This window comes from Schistocerca gregaria, chromosome X, assembly GCF_023897955.1.
Source record: "Schistocerca gregaria isolate iqSchGreg1 chromosome X, iqSchGreg1.2, whole genome shotgun sequence".
In the NCBI taxonomy this organism is placed as follows: domain Eukaryota; kingdom Metazoa; phylum Arthropoda; class Insecta; order Orthoptera; family Acrididae; genus Schistocerca; species Schistocerca gregaria.
The window spans coordinates 745,500,401-745,522,212 of record NC_064931.1 but is presented as its reverse complement, the minus strand read 5'-3'; the positions used below and the strand labels follow the sequence as shown (position 1 = coordinate 745,522,212).

The following is a 21,812-nucleotide window of genomic DNA, read 5'->3' as shown; positions in this document are numbered from 1 at the left end:
CGAAATTCAACTTTCATTCATTTCTTTTTGAGACGAACAACAGAAAGCAGGTGCTGCAAATGTGTGTTTCAAATGACATACGAACTGTGTCAACCTGTGTGTTACTGGTAGGAAGTAGGTGGAAACTATATAAAGAGGATGCTCATGTGCAGTTTACAACTGCTAGAGGTTGAAGGAGTAGAATGTTAACTGCACATCAGCTGAAAACTACACTGATAACACAAGACATTATGACCACTGCCCACCACAAGAATGAATGCTGCTTGGTGGTGTTGCATGCATGTGAGAAGTTGAGACAGGTATATCAGCGGAGCAGAGACGACTGGGGAATCTTTCTTGAGATGATATGGGTACCAACTCAAGACATATACTGACATAAGCGACTTTCACAAAGGACAGATTGCTAGAGCCCTGAGGAATGAGCATCTCCGAAATGGTGAAGCTGGGCAGCTGTTGGCTTGCTGCTGTTGTGAGCATCTATGGTTAGTGATCAAAGGACGGTTTGGATGAGTAGGCGATGGTAGTAAGGAAAACTGTGATGTGGTGAATTTTGTTGGTGCAGGGTGCCTACATCAGGGGCAGGTATGCACTCAGGGGTAAACCTATTGTTCTCTTTTGATTGACAGATCATTAACCTATTGTTCTGCTAAGAGGATTAAGAGCCCCTGGGGATAAACCTTCCTTCTGTATGACAGGTCCTTAACCTATTGTCCCACAACCCATCCCCCTCCTCCTCACAACCCCTCAGGAAATCTCCAACTTCCCCCCTCCCCCTTGCTGATATAGATACACTTTCAGGACTGTGTTATTCAAATAGCTCCCTCTCACTCTTATCAGTCTGATAAGAGTGGGATGGAGCTATTCGAATAACTCAGGCCTGGAAGTGTATCTGTATCAGTGAGGGGGAGGGAGGACGATTGAACATTTCCTGAGGGGTTGGGAAGAGGAGGGGGAGGGGTTGGGGTACAATGAGTTAAGGACCTGTCAATCAGAAGGAAGGATTATCCCCAGGGGGTCTTAATCCTCTTAGCAGAACAATAGGTTAATGACCTGTCAATCAAAGGAGAACAATAGGTTTGCCCCTGGGTGCATACCTGCTCCTTATGTAGGCACCCACACTAACAAAATGCACCACAACATAGTTTGCCCTATTACTGGCGTCAAGGCGTTGCACATCAGTGCCTCATCATAGAACGTCAAGATCGGAGGCTTGTCCGCTCTGTGAAACAGGATTACCTGTGGGTAATCTTCAATCGTTCTTGCTTCCCTGATACAGATACACTTCCAGGCCTGAGTTATTCGAATACCTCCCTGTGAGTAATATGATCACAGAGCACTATGCTGGTGCAGGCAAAAGTATTTCGGAGCACACCATTCAGAGCACATTGTTGAATGTGTGGCTTCACAGCAGACGACACCTATGTGTTATAATTACGTTATTTAATCCGTAATGGTAAACCTGAGACCACATGCCCCTTACACAAAAATATTCAGAAAGTATCGCTGATGAACTGTGAAATTTTATTGGTACAGTTATGATCCAGGCTTTATATTCTCCAAATGTTGAATACGAGTTGACACTGGGTTTCTCTCGCTGAACCTTCCACAGAACAGAGTGTGCAAATCTTTGTTCACATAACTGCACGATTGCAATACTGGAGATACGTAAACGCATAGTGTTATGTCGTAGAGACGACCCACATGCGCGAACCTTTTGAATTGTGTCGACGTCGAAGCGCACTTAGCGAAATCAGTCATTAGGCGGACGCAGGAAATGGCCGAGACGGCGTGGCGGCCGCTGTTTGGAAACAACGCGTCTGCACCGGCCGTATTGATTCCGGCAGCTTTTCGCCTGCCCAGCTCTCACGCACGTGAACCCCTGTCACGGCTGCGCGCCGGCCGGTTCTCGCACACTCGCTGACAACGCGCTCGGACGAACTAAGAACTTATTGGTAGGGCGGACCCATCACGTTATCAAGAAAAAAGGAAGGTAAGAGTATAAAATTCTGTCGACACAGCGGTCATTGCAGTTGGAGCATAAGCACAGATTATACGAAATGATGGGAAAGGAACCACCCAGGTATTTGCCTGGAATGATTTGGGGGCTCAAAAATGGTTCAAATGGCTCTCAGCACTATCATCTGAGGTCATTAGTCCCCTAGAACTTAGAACTACTTAAACCTAACCAACCTAAGGACATCACACACTTCCATGCCCGAGGCAGGATTCGAACCTGCGACCGTAGCGGTCGCGCGGTTCCAGACTGAAGCGCCTAGAACCGCTCGGCCACAACGGCCGGATATGATTTAGGGAAACCACAAAAACCTAAATATGGATCGTCGGATGGGGATTTGAGCTGTCATCCTCCAGAATGCGTGTGCACTGCACCACCTCGCAAGGTCTTGGATGAAGGGTCACCGACAGATGTAGAAGCAACTTCAGGCGTGCTCCAGGAAAGTGCTTTGGGACGCTTGTTTTGCGTGGTGTGTATTAATGACCTGGCAGACGATATTTATACTAATCTTACACGTTTTGCAGATGACGCAATGAATTAATGCCAGAAAAAACTGCACTAATATCCATTGAAATCTTCATAATATTTCAAAGTGGTGCAAAGACTGGCAGCTTCCACAAACGTAAACCTGTGCACTTCGCACAACACACAAAAGAAACATGCTATGTTTACAGAGTAAATAAGTCACAGTTGGAATGTGTGAACTTCCTACGGACGCGAAAGGGAACGTTCAAACCGACTCAGTCGTAGGGAAAGCGGGTGGCAGACTTCGGTTAATTGGAAGGAGACTGGAAAAATGCAGTCGTTCTGCAAAGGAGACTGCTTACAAATCACTTTCTGTGGCCTATCTTAAAATACTGGTAAAGTGTGTGGGACCCATATCAGTTAGAACTAACAGGGGATATTGAACGTATACGTAGAAGGACGTCACGAATGGTCACAGGTTTGACTCGCTGGAGAGCGTCACAGAAATGTGAAAAAATCTGAGATGGCTGACTCTTACGGATAGGCGATAATTCCTCGCGAAAGCTTACTTACAAAGTTTCACGAAACAATATTGAGGAAAGAATCTAGAGATATTCTTCAATCTCCTACATATCGCTTCCTTAGGGAGTGCCAAGCAAAACTACACTAATTACAGCACGCGCAGTGGCATTTAAGCCGTCATGCTTCCTGCACTCCACGTGCCCCAGGAAAGGGAAGAAAGCCTAAATGTGGTACAGTACCCTCGGCCACGCACTTTACAGTCCGAGGCTGTGTAAGGGGCAGCTAAATGAAAACGAGGTAGATGGGAAAAATTAAGTAAACTGTTTATTGTTTCAAAAGTAATCGCCATAAGTGTTAATACATTTATTCCTCCATGAGATGCTTTTATGGAAAACTGTTTGGGGTTGCCTAAGGAACCTTGGTTATCTCCAGGCGTGCACCTCTTCGTCTGAAGCAAAGCGACACCCACGAATGTCTCTGTTTAGGACTCCGCAAATATGGCAATCGCATGTCCACGTGGCACTCTGTAAAAATTGAAGTGGGGCAACCGACTCCAAACGCCCAGGAATGTAGAAAGACAGAGCATCATTCCGTCACAAGATAACGCCATCCCACATGTTACCAAGGTTGTCTCGGCTACTCTGCAGAAGTTTCGCTGGTTAGCCCTTACACATCCTTCACACAGTCCCGACCTCTCCCTGTGAAATTTCCTTATTATTCATGTCCTAAAGAAAGACATTCGTGGTCGCCGATTTTCTTCGGCCGAATAAGGTGCACGTCTGGGTATAACCATGGTTCCGTATACAACCGGAAAGATTCTTCCGTGAAGGTGTTGATCCTCTTGTCTTGGGATAAATTTTATTAACAGTTATGGCGATCGCTTTTGAAATAACAAACAGTTTACTTACTTTTTCCCATCTATCTTGTTTTCATTTGAATACCCCCTATATCTAGACGAGGACGAACCTCAGAATGTACTATCTCCGCAACAAAACACAAGACCCAGTAGTTGCGTAAATATTATATAGAGGATTCCCCTAAACAAATTAAAAGCTATGAGGAATGACGATCGGAGGCGCATCCCTGGATGATGTGCAGCTCGGTCGAAATACACTATGTGATCAAAAGTATCCGGACACCCCCAAAATATACGTTTTTCATATTAGGTCGATTGTGCTGCCACCTACTGCCAACATGTCAGTTACGTCAGTAGTCGTTAGACATCGCGAGAGAGCAGAAGGGGGCGCTCCGCGGAAATCACGGACTTCGAACGTGGTCAGGTGATTGGGTGTCACTTGTGCCATACGTCTGAACGCGAGATTTCCACACTCCTAAACATTCCTAGGTTTTGTTTCCGATGTGATAGTGAAGTGGATACGTGGAAGGGACACGTACAGCACAATAGCGTACAGACCGACCTCGTCTGTTGACTGACAGAGACCGCCGACAGTTGAAGAGGGTCGTAATGTGTAATAGGCAGAAATCTATCCAAACCGTCTCACAGGAATTCCAAGCTGCATCAGGATCCACTGCAAGTAATCTGACAGTTAGACGGGAGATGAGAAAACTTGGATTTTATGGTTGAGCGGCTGCTCATAAGCCACACATCACGTCGGTAAATGGCAAACGACTCCTCACCTGGTGTAAGGAGCTTAAACATTGGACAATTGAACAATGGAATAACGTTGTGTGGAGTGACGAATCACGGTACACAATGTGTCGATCCGATGGCTGGGTGTGGGTATGGCGAATGCCCGGTGAACCTCATCTGTCAGCGTGTGTAGTGTAGTAAAATTCGGAGGCGGTGGTGTTATGGTGTGGTCGTGTTTTTCATGGAGGGAGCTTGCAACCCTTGTTTTGCATGGCACTATCACAGCACTGGCCTACATTGATGTTTTAAGCACCTTCTTGCTTCCCACTGTTGAAGAGCAATTCGGGGATGGCGATTGCATCTTTGAACACGATCGAACACCTGTTCATAACGCACGGCCTCTGGCGGAGTGGTTACACGGCAATGGCATCCCTGTAATGGACTCTCCTGCACAGAGTCCTGACCTGAATCCTATAAAGCATCTTTGCGATATTTTGAAAGCCGACTTCGTTCAAAATGGTTCAAATGGCTCTGTGCACCATGGGACTTAACATCTGAGGTCATCAGTCCCCTAGAACTTAGAACTACTTAAACCTAACTAACCAAGGACATCACACACACCCATGCCCGAGGCAGGATTAGAACCTGCGACCGTAGCGGTCGCGTGGTTCCAGGCTGAAGCGCCTAGAAGCGCTCGGCCACACCGGCAGGCGCCGACTTCGTGCTAGGCGTCACCGACCGACATCGATGCCCCTCCTGAGTGCAGCATTCCGTGAAGAACGGGCTGCCATTCCCCAAGAAACTTTCCAGCACCTAATTGAACGTACGCCTGCGAGAGTGGAAGCTGTCATCAAGGCTAAGGGTGGGCCAGCACCATAATGAATTCCAGCATTACCGATGGAGGGCGCCACGAACTTGTAAGTCATTTCTGCCAGGTGTCCGGATACTTTTGATCACATAGTGTATCAGCTAAGGTGTGCTGCTTAAAATCATCTGCGGTTTTTCTATGTCGTCGAGATTGTTTCTACCATAAACGCTGACGTTATTAATCTCCTAAGATCTCGTACTTCGCTAACACAACGTAAACATTGAGGTTATTACAAATGGTGGCTAACTAGATTATATTGAGATGGAAAAATTGCTCTAGTGTAGTCCTGATGAATCAATCGTCTTCAGTTATTCAGGCGACACGCTGAAAATCTAAAACACGATAGGTGGACGAAGATTAGAATTCAGGTCATCTCGTGTAACCCTTCCACCTCAAAAGAAGCTACTGCTTCGTCTCTATAATTTTAGGTTCAACAAAACTTCAAAATCAAGGAAAAGAGAAGATTTCCGAGGACATTATTCGATGTGATACTAGGAAGTATTTTACTCTCTAACATGAACGACATACATACGTTTCTGTGCAAGATGCTTGCCATAATTACTCCATAAGCAGTGTGCTACTTCTCATTTCTTCAACCTACAACATAAACCTTTTATTATCATTTGACACAATTACGAGACGCTTTAAAACTTTATCCATTATCGAGCTGCAGTGGTAGTCATCAGAACCAAAAGAGAAACAGGAAGGGAACTTATATCAATTTTTCTAGTTCTACATACATAGGAATAAATGTTGAGTATTTGTCTCATCACATTCACTTACTTACCGAAAGTGGCAACACTATGACATTTACAGTCGACGTTTTGATATGAAAATCATTATATGTTTGCATACACGATAGGTGGACGAAGATTAGAATTCAGGTCAGCTATTGTCGGAAGTTCCATGCGGCTTTTCTCGGATGATGCTGTAGTATACAGAGAAGTTGCAGCATTAGAAAATTGTAGCGAAATGCAGGAAGATCTGCAGCGGATAGGCACTTGGTGCAGGGAGTGGCAACTGGCCCTTAACATACACAAATGTAATGTATTGCGAATACATAGAAAGCAGGATCCTTTGTTGTATGATTATATGATTGCGGAACAAACACTGGTAGCAGTTACTTCTGTAAAATATCTGGGAGTATGCGTGCGGAACGATTTGAAATGGAATGATCATATAAAACTAATTGTTGGTAAGGCGGGTGCCAGGTTGAGATTCATTGAGGGAGTCCTTAGAAAATGTAGTCCATCAACAAAGGAGGTGACTTACAAAACACTCGTTTGACCTATACTTGAGTATTGCTCATCAGTGTGGGATCCGTACCAGGTCGGGTTGACGGAGGAGATAGAGAAGATCCAAAGAAGAGCGGCTCGTTTCGCCACAGGTTTATTTGGTAACCGTGATAGGTTACGGAGATGTTAAGCAAACTCGAGTGGCAGACTCTGCAAGAGAGGCACTCTGCATCGCGGTGTAGCTTGCTGTCGAGGTTTCGAGAGGGTGCGTTTCTGGATGAGGTGTTCGAATATATTGCGTCCCCCTGCTTACACCTCCCGAGGAGATAACGAATGTAAAATTAGAGAGATTCAAGCTCGCACGGAGGCTTTCCGGCAGTCGCTCTTCCCGCGAACCATACGCGACTGGAACAGAAAACGGAGGTAATGACAGTGGCACGTAAAGTGCCCTCCGCCACACACCGTTGGGTGGCTTGCGGAGTACAAATGTAGTTGTAATGTAATGTTTCTTCTTTAAATTCAACTTGACGATTACTTTGGATCTAAATGTGGTGTCTTGACATGTTAATCCCTTTACTCCTTGTGAGGCTAGACGCCGGATTCTGCAGTCAACTAGACATAACATTTCAGTGACCTTGACGAAGTGATGTGGTACTCTTCTCTGAAGATGGTGCACTGCCGACATGTTATGTCTCAACAGCTGCCCGATTTGGAACCAAATGTAATAAAATTATAATATTGATTGCTTCATATTAATAGCGTTGCTAACTTGTCAATATTTTCCAACATCCTCTTCCCTCTCCTGTTCATTGTACATATCAATATTTCAGGATCACAGTGAAAGTACTGTGGCTATTCTGTCTTTCACAAACAGAATGTCAAACGCACTCTTTTGATGAAATCTGTTGCGTCACAGTTGATCACCAGCTTGAAATGAAAACTTCAGATTTATTCGCTTTTTGTCTGTTTACTTGCGTCCACAGTCAAGCAGAATTTCAGATGCAACATGTACCTAGGGGTACATTCTGCTCTTTATAATAAATTATAAAGGACAAATTGCTTTCAATTTTTTACCACTTGCCACTTACTACGCCATTATTATGAAGTCCATACATATTCACAACTGGTAACAGGAAATCGTTCTGTTATCGACAATATTACATAGACCTATTGCACGTCATATATATAAGAAATAAGTTAAGATTCCTTCCTACATTTCTCATCGAAACACTGTACATTTAAAGAAGTTTTCTAGTTTCTAATTAGGTACTGTAACGAAGGAACAGGGAACATTAAGTAAAACGGTATCTCTGGGACAACATATATGATGCTTGGCTGGTAGAATCCAGTGCTTTCACACAACTGTAGTTGTAAAATGCCACAGCTAGTACACGCACTGCCGGCCGCTGTCACCGAGAGGTTCTAGGGGCCTCAGTCCGGAGCCGTGCTGCTGCTACGGTGGCAGGTTCGAATCCTGCCTGGGCCATGAATGTGTGTGATGTCCTTAGGTTAGTTAGGTTTAAGTAGTTATAAGTTCTAGGAGACTGATGACCTCAGATGTTAAGTCCCATAGTGCTCAGAGCCAATGTGAATCAATACACGCACTGTGATAAATAAGCGTACGACATATACACGAATTACTGAATTATTTCATATTTAAATACTTAGTTGATATAAAGTTATCGCATTTTGTGAAGTTTTACGTCCCATTCGGATTGGATTGATTTGGGGGAAGAGACCAAACAGCGAAGTCATCGGTCTCGTAGGATTAGGGAAATATGGAGAAGAAAGTCGGCCGTGCCGTGTGAAAGGAACCATCCCGGCAGTCGCCTGAAGCGATTTAGGGAAATCACGGGAAACCTAAATCAGGACGGCCCGACGCGGGATTGAACTGTCGTCCTTCTGGAAGCGAGTCTAGTCTATTAACCACTGCACCACCTCGCTCGGTCGTCCCATTAGATGATGAGTAGTCCGGTTTCCTTCTCCATATGAGATGAAATATGTGAGTATAGTTTACATGAGAACAATGTCCTCTTAATAGTAAGAAGTATGCTCTGACGCACTTAATAGTGAGGTAGGAAACAGTAGTTTTAGTTTAAATTATCTTTTACAAAAATATTTAAGAACAGGATGCATCTTTAAAACGGAATTGCTGTTTAACAGATGTGCGTTGTTACAGCAGTTCCTGAAAATGATACAGTGGCCTAAATCGCAATCCTAAACAAATAAATTTAATAAAATGTTTATAAAGAACTTCATTCACTGCTCTTTTAAAATTTTTAAGTGTTAGACGATTATGCTACACGACTCAGGATACATCTTGGCGGGGGAAAAAGCTCGGTTTCCACTCCTGTCCTGACTACGTGGTGCTAATTGTCAAGTGAGTTGCGAATACTATATTTAATAACATGTACATTATTACTTAACTTTAATCAGGGTTTCGGAAAAGAATCAGCTAGAATCTATTATGAATATGGTTACAGTTTATCAACTTCCTCAGCCCCTAAATTGAGTAGATGACATCAGTTTCGCTCTTTTCGCGCTGAGTAGAAGTGTAATACATTTCTTGGTACACTTACTCAAAACATCAACGAGCTACAGCAGGTATTACTTAACTAGGAACTTCAGACAGAATATCTCCATAGCTCCATTTACTGCAGCGGAACTGCGAACACGCTGTGACACGGCTGGGTAAGTGGAATGGTATAGCAGCCGGGTCTGGTTCGCGGGGAGTGCTTTCGGCTGTTTCCTCTGCTAGCGAAAGCGCCGCCGTCTGCTTGACAGGCAGCATTTACTGGTGTCTGTCTCATCGTCCCCCGTACAGAGCTGCGACAGGCGGGGGGACACAAAGAACTTCCTGCAGCCCCCAGCTCCTTGTTTTGTTGTTAATGTAGCGGAGTGCGTCACGTTCCATGCTGAGCTTTATACTAGCTTACAATTTTACAAACTACAGACAGGAGCCAACATATAAGGCTGTAAGGCTGACATTCGAACCCCAATCGTTTATTTATTCTTTTATTTACTCTACAAGGCGTTGCACAAAGCTGACGTCGTTCAGTTCAATTGACCTTGCATATCAATAAAAATTCTGTATTTAAAATTATAAAGAATGCAGCAACCAGTCGCGGATACATTATTTATCTAGTTGCAAATCGATTTCGACTGATATCAGCATCATCAGTGCATTTATGTAACCGATACATGCCATAAGTAGAAGTACTGTCCTTGGCAGATCTTCCAACAAGATAAATAAATTATGTTTCCTCGACTGGTTGCTACATTCTTAATAATTTTATATTCCAAGGTCACTGCACAGAAAGGGAATCTTATGGAGTCCAAAATTCCAAAGTCCTGTATTTGTTTTTCAGCTACACATATATACTGCAGAATCAAAGAAACTGGTACACATGTGTAATACCGTGTACGGCTCCCGCGAGCACGCAGAAGTGCCGCAATATGACGTGGCATGAATCCTGCAGGGCTGTCCATAAATCCATAAAAGTACGAGGAAGTGAACATCGCTTCTGAACAGCACGTTTCAAGGCGCCCCAGATATGCTCAATAATGTTCATGTCTGGGGAGTTTGGTGGCCAGCGGAACCATTTAAACACAGAAGAGTGTTCCTTGATCCACTCTGTAACAATTGTGGAAGTGTGGGGTGTCGCATTGTCCTGCTAGAATTCCCCACGTCCGTCGGAATGTACAATGGGCATGAACGGTTGTGGGTGATCAGATAGGATGCTTACGCACGTGTCGCCTGTCAAAGTCGTTTCTAGACGTATCAGGGGTCCCATATCATTCCGACTGCACACGCCCCACACCATTATAGAGCCTCCACCACCTTGAACAGTCCCCAGGTGACATGCAGGGTCCGTGGATTCATGACGTTGTCTCCATACCTATACACATCCTACCACTTAATACAATTTGAAACGAGACTCGTCCGACCAGGCAACACGTTTCCAGTCATCAACATTCCAGTGTCGGTGTTGACGGGCCGAGGCAAGACGTAAAGCTTTGTGTCGTGCAGTCATCAATCGTACACGAGTGGCCCTTCGGCTCCGAAAGCCCATATCGATGATATCTCGTTGAATGGTTCACACGCTGACGCTTGTTGATGACCCAGCATTGAAACCTGCAGCAATCTGCGGAAGGGTTGCACTTCTGCCATGTTGAATGATTCTCTTCATTCGTCGATGGTCCCGTTCTCTCAGGATGTTTTTACGGTGCAGCGATATCGGACATTTGATGTTTTGCGGGATTCCCGACATTCACGGTACACTCGCGAAATGATCGTACAGAAAATCCCCACTTCATCGCTGCCTCGAAGATACTGTGTCCCATCGCTCGTGCGACGATTATAACATTACATTCAACTTCACTTAAATCTTATTAGGCTGCCATTGTAGCAGCACTAAGTTCTCTAACAACTGCACCGGTCACTTGTCGTCTTAACGTAGGCGTTGCCGACCGCAGGGCCGTATTCTGCTGTTTAAATATCTCTGTATTTGAATACAGATGCCTATACCAGTTTCTTTGGCGCTTCAGTGAATTTGTTTTAATATTTGGAACCGTATTTAAAGGTAATGATCAATCCACGGATTTCATGGCTCCTCCTACGTATGTTACACACAACCATTCCTTGACATGACTCGTAGACTTCTCACTGATTTACCTATTCATTTATGTTAACGGGAGGATTTAGTAACAGCACGTCCCATTTGCTGTGTTCCTTTTCCTGCCTGTCTGGGGCATCGTTGTCGACAATTACATCGTAACTTACAGATCATGTGTATTTCGCATGATCTCTACAAACCGTACTTTAGAAACTACAGCGCATCTAAAGGACGACACGTGGAACCACCACAAACTGTTGTAACGACTATTTATATCGAAATAACTACGTAATTCCGGTCAAGCTTCAGCTTTAAGCTATATATATATATATATATATATATATATATATATATATATATATATATATATATATATATATATATACTTATGCATACAATAGGTGTATGTGTGTATTGAACTGGGACGGAGAGGCTTCGTCCCCGCCGTAGCTCTGAGTGGTACACAAACCCACAACAGGCTACAGCAGTCCACTCACCCCACAGCCGCCCCACACTGAACGCAGTGTTATTGTGCGGTTTCTCAGCACATGCTATCCTGCAACAACTTTACAAGCTTTTCAGACTGTTTCTGATCACGCTGATCATACATCCTCTATCACCCATTTAACACTAGTGACTAATAGTGAGCAAGTCGTTCACATATTTTCATGGAATGCTGAATCGGAATTTCTGTTACAAGTACTGCGTTCTTTCGCTGCGTCAGCAACATCTGAGAAACCCAAATGGGTACCTCAGTCGTCAGCGACCATACATACGCCTACTTTTAAAACTCTTCTCCATCTGGAACATCTAAGATTATCTAATAGTATCACTTTTTAAGGAGTTGGCTTTCGACGAAATAAAAAGATTCAGTAACTGACCAAATATTCAGTGTGGCAATTTAACAAAAATGACTGAAAAGATACATACAGTTACACTATTGCCCAATAACAGAAAACAGATCAACATATATGTAATGTATGTCATGGAGCATTAACAAAATAGAGACATAGTGGACAATCGTTCCTACAAGCCTAGAAAAATTCGAAAAAAATCAATAACTCAGGAAAAAAGAGAGCAGTTGGCACAGACGTTGGATAAATTGTTACTTTCATTAGCGCAAAAGCACTAAGTGTAAGCCAGCGGCCCTGCGAACCTCCTGTTTCCTTTGTAGCTCGCTTGCAACTGCGTGTTTATGACTGGAAGAACGGTTAGAAGGATTAAAGGGATAATCATTTTGATCGGCCATCAGTCATCACAGGATTTGTGATGGAGGGTCGTTGGCAGGAAAAACGACCGGCAATACTTCGACGGAAGTGATCAAATGATTAAATGTTCGTCCTTCCATTGTGAATGCACTAAGATAACACAGTCATATACTTCGACCATACATGCAGAAAGTGTACATAAAACAAATTATGCACAAGATGGGACTCGAATGCTGACCACTGCACTACGTAACACGTCTCCTTGACCATGTACTTGAGTCGCATTTGGAAGCGCTCTAATCTGCACCTGGACAAATAGGTTCGTGCTTTCTTTGAAACGTTAACGCATGAGTAGTTGTTTTCAAAAAGATACAATCTATTTTCTTCTGCATTCCTGTCCATTTCGAGCTCGCACTCGGCGGAAAGATGAACTCTTAATTTTCTTTACCTTCCTGAACCACGGAGTCCCAACGTATAGGCTATAACGTCTCCTCACTAGCTTGGTATCGAAAATTCTTAATCAAGGAGGGCGAAGGACAGAGGTTCACCAACATCCACTGGAAACAAGGAACGGAAGCAATGCACTGAAACTATCAACAACTAGTTTTGTCAATGCTCTTTTCTCTAATACCAGTTATTTCCCTAATATCTATAACCAGAACCGTCAGCATGTCGGTAAAAACAATTCTAAGAATGGCTACTTTTTCCTCAGAAAACTTACAGAGATTCGAACTGCACGCCTCCTGACAAAGTTCAGTGCCTTACAACTACTCTATCTCGCACGCTTTCCGGTTAGTGCTCCGCCACAGAAGGGGCTTTCTAACGCATGTAATGCTACCCACACCTCCCTAGGCAGCTCTTTATTTGTGGGGGAGTTGTACTTATGACTAACCAAGCAGACAATGAACTGATGTGGTGATGGAAGCGTAATGCGGAAGGCAACGATTCCAATACGAATCAGTCTAGTATCACCAAAGAAGTTCTCTACTTTGCGAAGGATCTAAGTGAATGTCTATGTTGTACCCGTACTGTCGACGGAAAGTATGTGGTATCGAAGGTAAGTATGTGGTCTCTGCTAACGTCTTTATGGGCACCCCATTATTTCCCAATAAAAAAAGGTAAGGTATAGGGCAACGCTGTAGCACTAAGTACGATGACGACGAAAAGATTTAGTAGAACAAAACGACAAATAATCATCGTGGATATGCCTCTGTTACAAGTTAATGTCCATGACTACGTCCAAGGATTGCTATTTTCTGTGTGCTAATATTCTACCAGGCATCGTTCCTCATGTTTGCGAACGATAAGACCCGTGTGCGAATTGTGGCCCTTCTCAGTTACGACGATAGCGGTGTAGAGCTCAAATTTGTCGAGCTATCTGCTGGCGATATCGACCGGAAAATATAATTTACACCGGTTCGCGGAGCGTTCAAAGGTAATCAATATGCGTGAAATTACTTGACGCCGGCAAAATGAGCCAGCAGTTATGCGGCTTACACTAACGTCCTTACGTTCGATACTCGAACTAATAACGACACTGGCGTTTTGTAGTAGGTCGGTTGTAACACAGTAGCTGTGTATCCACCGTGTTCCAGGCAGGAGAAAGCACTCCTGCAGGAAGGCGTGGGAGTAATTTTTACTACATTACGGATATTTTCTAAAAGATGTTCATTTGTTTGCTAGGTCTAAGGAATCCTAACAGCAAGATAAATACGACTTTGCGAGGTTCTAATTGGGAAACTGTTTTGCTAATGAATACTGTATGGCATACCTTCAAGTCTTTATCGGATGAATGGTTTCCGGATGCCATGGCATACAGCAGATATCAAGTACTAACAACTTTTCTCAGCCATTTCCACTGAGTTGATCAACTTTGAGCGTGAAGACACAATTCAAAGTGGAGAAGCATTCACGGACTAGCACTAGTGAAAAATGGTTCAAATGGCTCTGAGCACTGTGGGACTTAACATCTATGGTCAGCAGTCCCCTAGAACTTAGAACAACTTAAACCTAACTAACCTAAGGACACCACACAACACCCAGCCATCACGAGGCAGAGAAAACCCTTGACCCCGCCGGGAATCGAACCCGGAAACCCGGGCGTGGGAAGCGAAAACGCTACCGCACGACCACGAGATGCGGGCTAGCACTAGTATCTCACGAGAAACAGTTCCATAGCTACGCGACGAACCTGCCCCCCCCCCCCCCCCCCCCCCTCTGTCTCTCCCTGTGTCTTATTTTTCTCTTTCAGGTCTGAATTTTACAAACTGCTGCACCATATTTTCCATTCTACTTGGAGACAATATGAAGAGCTGCACTGAAGGTATTTTTCACACATCAGATAGCTGCTAATTATAACGACCACAATACACTCGTTTTTTTCTTAGACATCCACCAAATGTTAATGTTGAATACGTAATGTGCACACAGATACGTTCAGAGTATAACTGGTTTCTTGTCTTGCTTACAAGAGAAGTACCGCCGCTCGGAAGCTCATTTTAAATATTGATATGTGTCTATTCTACCACCTATTAATGTCGTTTACCTGTAGTACTTGTTATTTATGTACAATCGCTGTTTCAAAGTAATATAAAGACCAAAGCAACACAGTGGTAAGATCGCTGTTGTTCTCTGTATACATAAATGATTTGGCGGACAGGGTGGGCAGTAATCTGCGGTTGTTTGCTGATTATGCCATGGAGTACGGTGGGTGACTGTGGGAAGATACAAGAAGATTTGGACAAAATTTCCTGTTGGTGTGATCAATGGCAGCTACCTTCAGATGTGGAAAAATGTAAGTTAATGAGGATGAGTAAAAAGATCAAACGAGTAGCATTCGGATACAATATTGCTAGTGTCCTGCTTGGCACAGTCAAGTAGTTTACATATTTGGGCGTAACGTTGCAAAGCGATATGGGATGGATCGAGCACGTGAGAACTGTGGTAGCGAAGGCAAATGGTCTACTTCAGTTTATTGGTAGAATTTGAGATAAGAGTGGTTCGGTGTAAAGGAGACGGCCTACTGGACGCTGGTGCGACCTATTCTTGAGGACAGCTCGGGTGTTTCTGATATGTACCGGTCGGGCTGAAGGAAGACATCAAAACAATTCAGAGACTGGCTGCTAGATTTGTTACCGGTAGGGCAGAACAACACGTAAGTGTTGCGGAAATGTTTCTGGAACTCAAATGGGAATCCCTGAAGGGAAGGCGACGTTATTTTTGCGAAACACTCCGCTGCAGAGTGAAAATCTCATTCTGGAAACATCCCCCAGGCTGTGGCTAAGCCATGTCTCCGCAGTATCCTTTCTTTCAGGAGTGCTAGTTCTGCAAGTTTCGCAGAAGAGCTTCTGTAAAGTTTGGAAGGTAGGAGACGGATACTGGCAGAAGTAAAGCTGTGAGTACCGGACGTGAGTCGTGCTTCGGTAGCTCAGTTGGTAGAGCACTTGCCCGCGAAAGGCAAAGGTCCCGAGTTCGAGTCTCGGTAGGGCACACAGTTTTAATCTGCCAGGAAGTTTCACTATTGAGAAAATTTAGAGAACCGGCATTTGAAGCTGACTGTCGAACGATTTTACTGCCGCCAACATACACTGCGCAAAAGGATCAAGAAGATAAGATACGAGAAATTAGGGCTCATACGGAGGCATGCAGACAGTCGTTTTTCCATCGCTCTATTTGGAGTGGAACAGGAAGACTAGTAGTAGTACAGGGTACACGCACCGTATGGTGGCCTCCAGAGTTTCGATATAGATGTAGATGAAGATGTAGATGGCCGAAGATACAACACCACTCACAAATAATCATCACTCTTAGATTCTTTACAGTCATAAATAACGTACTGTTTAGGAAAAAGCTAGACATCTGCTTTAAACCACATATGTTAACACATACTGTAGTTACACAGTCGTATTTCGCAAAGTAAAAGTCTCTGTGTTGTCGTGCTTCCTGGCATTATTCTTCATCACAGTGCAAATACAGAGTTTCATTGAAGTATATCCTTATATCCATATAAGTATATTGTTCTGGCAATACCGGCCATGACCTTCTTCTTCCGTGCGGATGCACACATATTACCCGAACTCTTACGAGACTTGGTAAGAATGTCTTCCACTAGTAATGAGTGTGTTGGGTAGGGACACTACGAATGCAGTGTGGGGACAAATGAAGGGCATATTTCAATAGTGGTAAAAGTCCACTTTTGTTCATTCTGAGATACAGAGTTGTGAAGTTAAATGAGCGCTGATAAATCTGCAGTTGATATACCAGAAATATTCCAGTATATATACTTGAATATTTCTGGTATCTCAACTGCAGATTTTTCAGCGCTCATTAACTTTAGGACTCTGTATCTCAGAATGAACAAAAATGAACTTGTACCACTTTTGAAATAAGCCCTTCATATATGGTGAGAATATGGGTCTCGCGGGAAGCGTGCGCGAGATAGTCCCTACAGTCGCACTATTCTCTGTGCCCTCGGTGGCTCAGATGGATAGAGCGTCTGCCATGTAAGCAGGAGGTCCCGGGTTCGAGTCCCGGTCAGGGTACACATTTTCACCTGTCTCCGTTGATATATATCAACGTCCGTCAGCAACTGAAGGTAGTAATATTTAATCTTAATTTCAGTGAAGTTGTTAAGTCACAGCGTGATGAAGAGTTGAAATCAAATAAGTGGCCAAATCCAGATGGAATTCCATTTCGGTTTTACAGAGAGTACTCTGCGTCATTGGCCCTTGCTTAGATTCCATTTATTGTGAAACTCTCGTGCAGCGCAAAGACCCAAACGACTGAAAGAAAGGTGAAAGAAGAGACCCACATAATTAGAGACCAACATCCCTAACATCGGTCTGTTGCAGAATTTTTCAACACATTATGAGTTCGAATATAATAAATTTCCTTCAGGCAGAAAAGCACAGATTTAGAAAGCATCGCTCATGCGAACTCAGTTTATCCTTTTCTCACATGGCATCTTACAAATCAAGGATAGAGTGCAACAGGCAGATTCCATATTCCTCGATTTCCGGAAAGAGTTCCACATAATGCTTCACTGCTGACTCTTGACGAAGGGCCGAGCATACAGTTCCGATTCCCAGATATATGAGTGGCCCGATGACTTTTTAAATAATAGAATCCAGTATGTTGTCCTCTACGACGAATGTCTATCAGAGACAAAGGTATTGTCAGGAGTGCCCCAATGAAGTGTAATTGGACCGTTCTTATTCTCTAAATACATAAATGATCTGGTGGACAGGGTGAACAGCAATTTACGGCAGTTTGCTGATGACGCTGAGATGTATGGCAAGGTTTCGTCGTTGAGTGACTGTAGTAGTATACAAGATGAATTAGACAGATTTTCTAGTTGGTGTGATCAATGGCAGTGAGCCCTAAATGTAGAAAAATGAAAGTTAATGCAGATGAGTTGTAAAAACAATACTGCAACGTTAAATTAATGAATCTGAATAATGATGAGCAATCTGTAATTATTCAACTTGAAGATAGACAATTTCTCAGCCAAGATCGCACTTACGAAACTTTTATTTAAGATAACCGGCTTCGGTAAACAGATTTTCCCTCGGCAGATTTGTGGACAGTGTACATAAAGTGTAGAATATATCACATGACAAGAACTAGCGTACATGTCATAAATATGATACATAGCTTGAATTATTATTGCAGATATTTCAGTATAGGTTAATATATATGCCCAATTTGAGTTTAAATGTACTTAATATCTTACGTAGCTGGACAGTTGACGTAATATGCATTGGCATACGAAAATTAAAAGCAGTACGTACAATATCTTCAACGTTAAAACCAGTATTTACCTGTACTGAGGTCTATGTAATAATAATTCATTCTATGTATCATATCTATGACAATTTTCATAATGTAATATGTTTTACATTTTACGTACACTATTTACAGGTCAGATGACGTTACTCTGTTTACCTGAACCATAAATAAAAGTTTTACAAATGAGATACTGGCTGAGAAGTTGTCTTTCTTCAAGCTCATTCCTTTAACGTTCGGATACAGCTTTAGAAGGGTGCTACTTGACTCAGTCAGATCGATTGCAAAGCGATATGAAATTGAACCAACATGTCAGGTTGGTAGTAGGGAAAGCGAATGCTCGACTTCGTTTCTTAGGAGAAGTTTGGGAAAGTATAGCTCACTCATACAGCAGGCGACCTATTCTTGAGTACTGCTCGAGTGTCTAGAATCTCCATCAGGGCAGATTAAAGGAAGACACTGACGCAATTCAGAGACAAGCTGCTAGCTATGTTACCAGTAGGTTCGATCAGTACATAGGTGTTAGGGAGAAAGTGCATCGTGAACTCAAATGTGAAGCCTTAGAGGGAAGACGACGTTCTTTTCGCGAGGCACGATTGCGAGGATCGGCATTTGACGCCTACTGTCGCCAGAATACATTTTGCGTAAGGACCACGAAGATAAGTTGTGAGGAAGTAGGGGTCATACGAAGGCTTTTAGACAGTCATTTTCCCTTGCTCTATTTGCGAGTGGAATAGGAAAGGAAATGATTAGTATCTGTCCGTGGTGCTCTCCGCCATACACCGTACGGTAGCTTGCGCAGTATGTATGTAGATGTAGAAGCAGAATCTTGGTAATGCGATCACTGTGTACATCGAAAATGATGTGGCAGATCCGGTTGCAACATTTGTCAAGTGTGCCTACTGTTCCATTCCGATATGTTTTCATTGTGTTATTGAAACTCCACATTTTCACTTCGACGACGAATGAGGTTGGTTCAAATAGCTCTGAGCACTATGGGACTCAACTTCTGAGGTCATTAGCTCCCTAGAACTTAGAAATAGTTAAACCTAACTAACCTAAGGACATCACACACATCCATGCCCGAGGCAGGATTCGAACTTGCGACCGTAGCGGTCTCGCGGTTCCAGACTGCAGCGCCTACAACCGCACGGCCACTTCAGCCGGCGACGAATAAGTGGTGGTTGTTAGTGTTTAACGTCCCGTCGACAGCGAGGTCATTAGAGACGGAGCGCAAGCTCGGGTTAGGGAAGGACTGGGAAGGAAATCGGCCGTGCCCTTTCAAAGGAACCATCCCGGCATTTGCCTGAAACGATTTAGGGAAATCACGGAAAACCTAAATCAGGATGGCTGGAGACGGGATTGAACCGTCGTCCTCCCGAATGCGAGCGACGAATAAGGAAGAACGTATGACGAGACAGCAACTTCTATGTTGGGAAACATGACTTCGTATGTACTATACATTTAACAAGTGACAAGGACTCAAGCGGAAATGAATTTTGAAATTCTAGAGCTTTTTCCTAAGTGAAATGCAGCACAATATTTCGTTCACAGGTTATAACTTCAGGCGAGTTTAAGTGGAACAAAGACGGGAGCAAATATCGTACTAAAGATCTCAAATGTGTGCTGTCTGTTGAATTCTGGAACGGCAGTTCCCATAAATTTTTAGTTAAGCATTGGTTTAATGATGAGAGATGTCAGGAGCTATAGTCGGGGCTGACTGTACTCAATCGTCTCTGAGTCTGTTAAATAATGGATCCACGTTCGTGTTTGAGGCAAGGTTACCTGACGAGAATATTGGGATGACGTTCAGAGCAGAAATCCGTGCAGTGAGTCATAGTGTCAAGGCCTGAAGCCGAATTTCCTCTCCTTTTTACCGAAATAGTGATATTTACTTTTGAAGTCAGTGATTAGAGTTATTCAGGAGTACCTATACGCATGTCATACGCCTCAGAGGTCACTGAATAATGGATGCGCTTCGATGCCTGCGAGAAGCCAGTCGGTTACACAGTGGTAGCTGGAAGCATTTCCATCGTCAGGATGAGCAGAGAGATAATTGTGATGAAGTTGGCTTCTCACCCGCGCATGCATTCTACGTTGAACACCAAAGCGCTGTCTGGAATTTTGTGACGATATGCCGTTTGAAACGAAGTCCTCCTACAGTATGCTTTCAGATATTTACATTTATTTTTCTCTGTCTGTATTTCTTTTATTTAATCAAAGTACATAAATTAATTGTTGAGTGTAAAGGTCAAGCTCTCAACGTGGGCTGACACTGTGAATATAAGCTGTTTATTCATTGCAATATTATGAACGTTACACATTTTTCGACGCTCTAAAATTGCTAGTGTACTGTAGGTACCGTTGTTACTCTATGTAACATAACGTAATGTTCGAATATGTGCTAGGCAAGATGGGTTGTTCTGTAACGTGTTAAAATACAGATTCACAGTGTGTAATACTGTATCTCTTATTCAAACGCGAGACTTATTTGAAGACACAGATCGCTTTTTATTTTAAAGTATACTGTTTGAAGAGAAGCGGTTATTAGTAAAAAGGAAAGAACGTGAAACGCGAAATGATAAATATTCAAGCAAATAATTCAATATTTATCAACGTATGCGGTAAGAATTTTATGTGTTTCACTTTCCGTGTGCCAACTGGTTAATATTTGCACTACCAAGTCAGAATGAAAACGCAACACTGCACACTAACAAAAATTAAATCATGAAATACCAATTCAAAGCGCGGCTTCCTTTCTGATGCCTCATAACGATTTCCCAATATGTACCAGGCATCTTTGTCCGCTTTTCTCCTCACTTTTACCGGCCGGAGTTTCCGAGCGGTTCTAGGCGCTTCAGTCTGGAACCGCGCGACCGCTGTGGTCGCCGGTTCGAATCCTGCATCTGGCATGGATGTGTGTGATGTCCTTAGGTTAGTTAGGTTTAAGTAGTTCTAAGTTCTAGGGGACTGATGACCTCAGCTGTTAAGTACCATAGTGCTCACAGCCATTTGAACCATTTTCTCCTCACTTTTAGCGTTATTCGTAACACTAGAGTAAATAAATTACATTTAGTATGTAATAATTGCTGTCACTGTAGACCACATCCATCTGAAGCCTACTCAAGACAGTAATGGTGGATTCTCACGATCATCTCTGTAGGTTGAAAGTCAGGATAAGGCACTTAAGTACGCAAAATGTGCTCTAGAAAGTATACGGAACGATCTTTTCAATACGGATTAACCAGTGCTAAACTGAGCTTCTTTAATTCTATAAAAACTGTAATATAATTATGTCTGAGATTGGCACAAGTATTTCTGGGACGAAGACATTTACTGTAGAATTTGCTCCTAGATGATGCAGTAGATAATGACGGCTGACAGTGGAAAGACAAAATATTTTGATATTTGCTTCTTACACGAAGGTAAGCGCAAATTTGCTGTGGAGGCAGGTACGCTGGGTGATAGAAATTTCCTCGAAGAAGAGAATGAAACTTGGGCGCGAGCGC

The 21,812-nt window shown here is 43.3% G+C and overlaps 1 protein-coding gene and 1 non-coding gene across 2 annotated transcripts in view; both read left to right on the top strand.

The window, feature by feature from the left end:
* Nucleotides 1–21,812, top strand: part of LOC126298302 (uncharacterized) — an 826,796-nt gene that overhangs the window by 11,003 nt on the left and 793,981 nt on the right. The window lies entirely within an intron of this gene.
* Nucleotides 16,986–17,060, top strand: Trnat-ugu (transfer RNA threonine (anticodon UGU)). Its single transcript has one exon. It is a non-coding gene; the product is annotated as a tRNA-Thr (tRNA).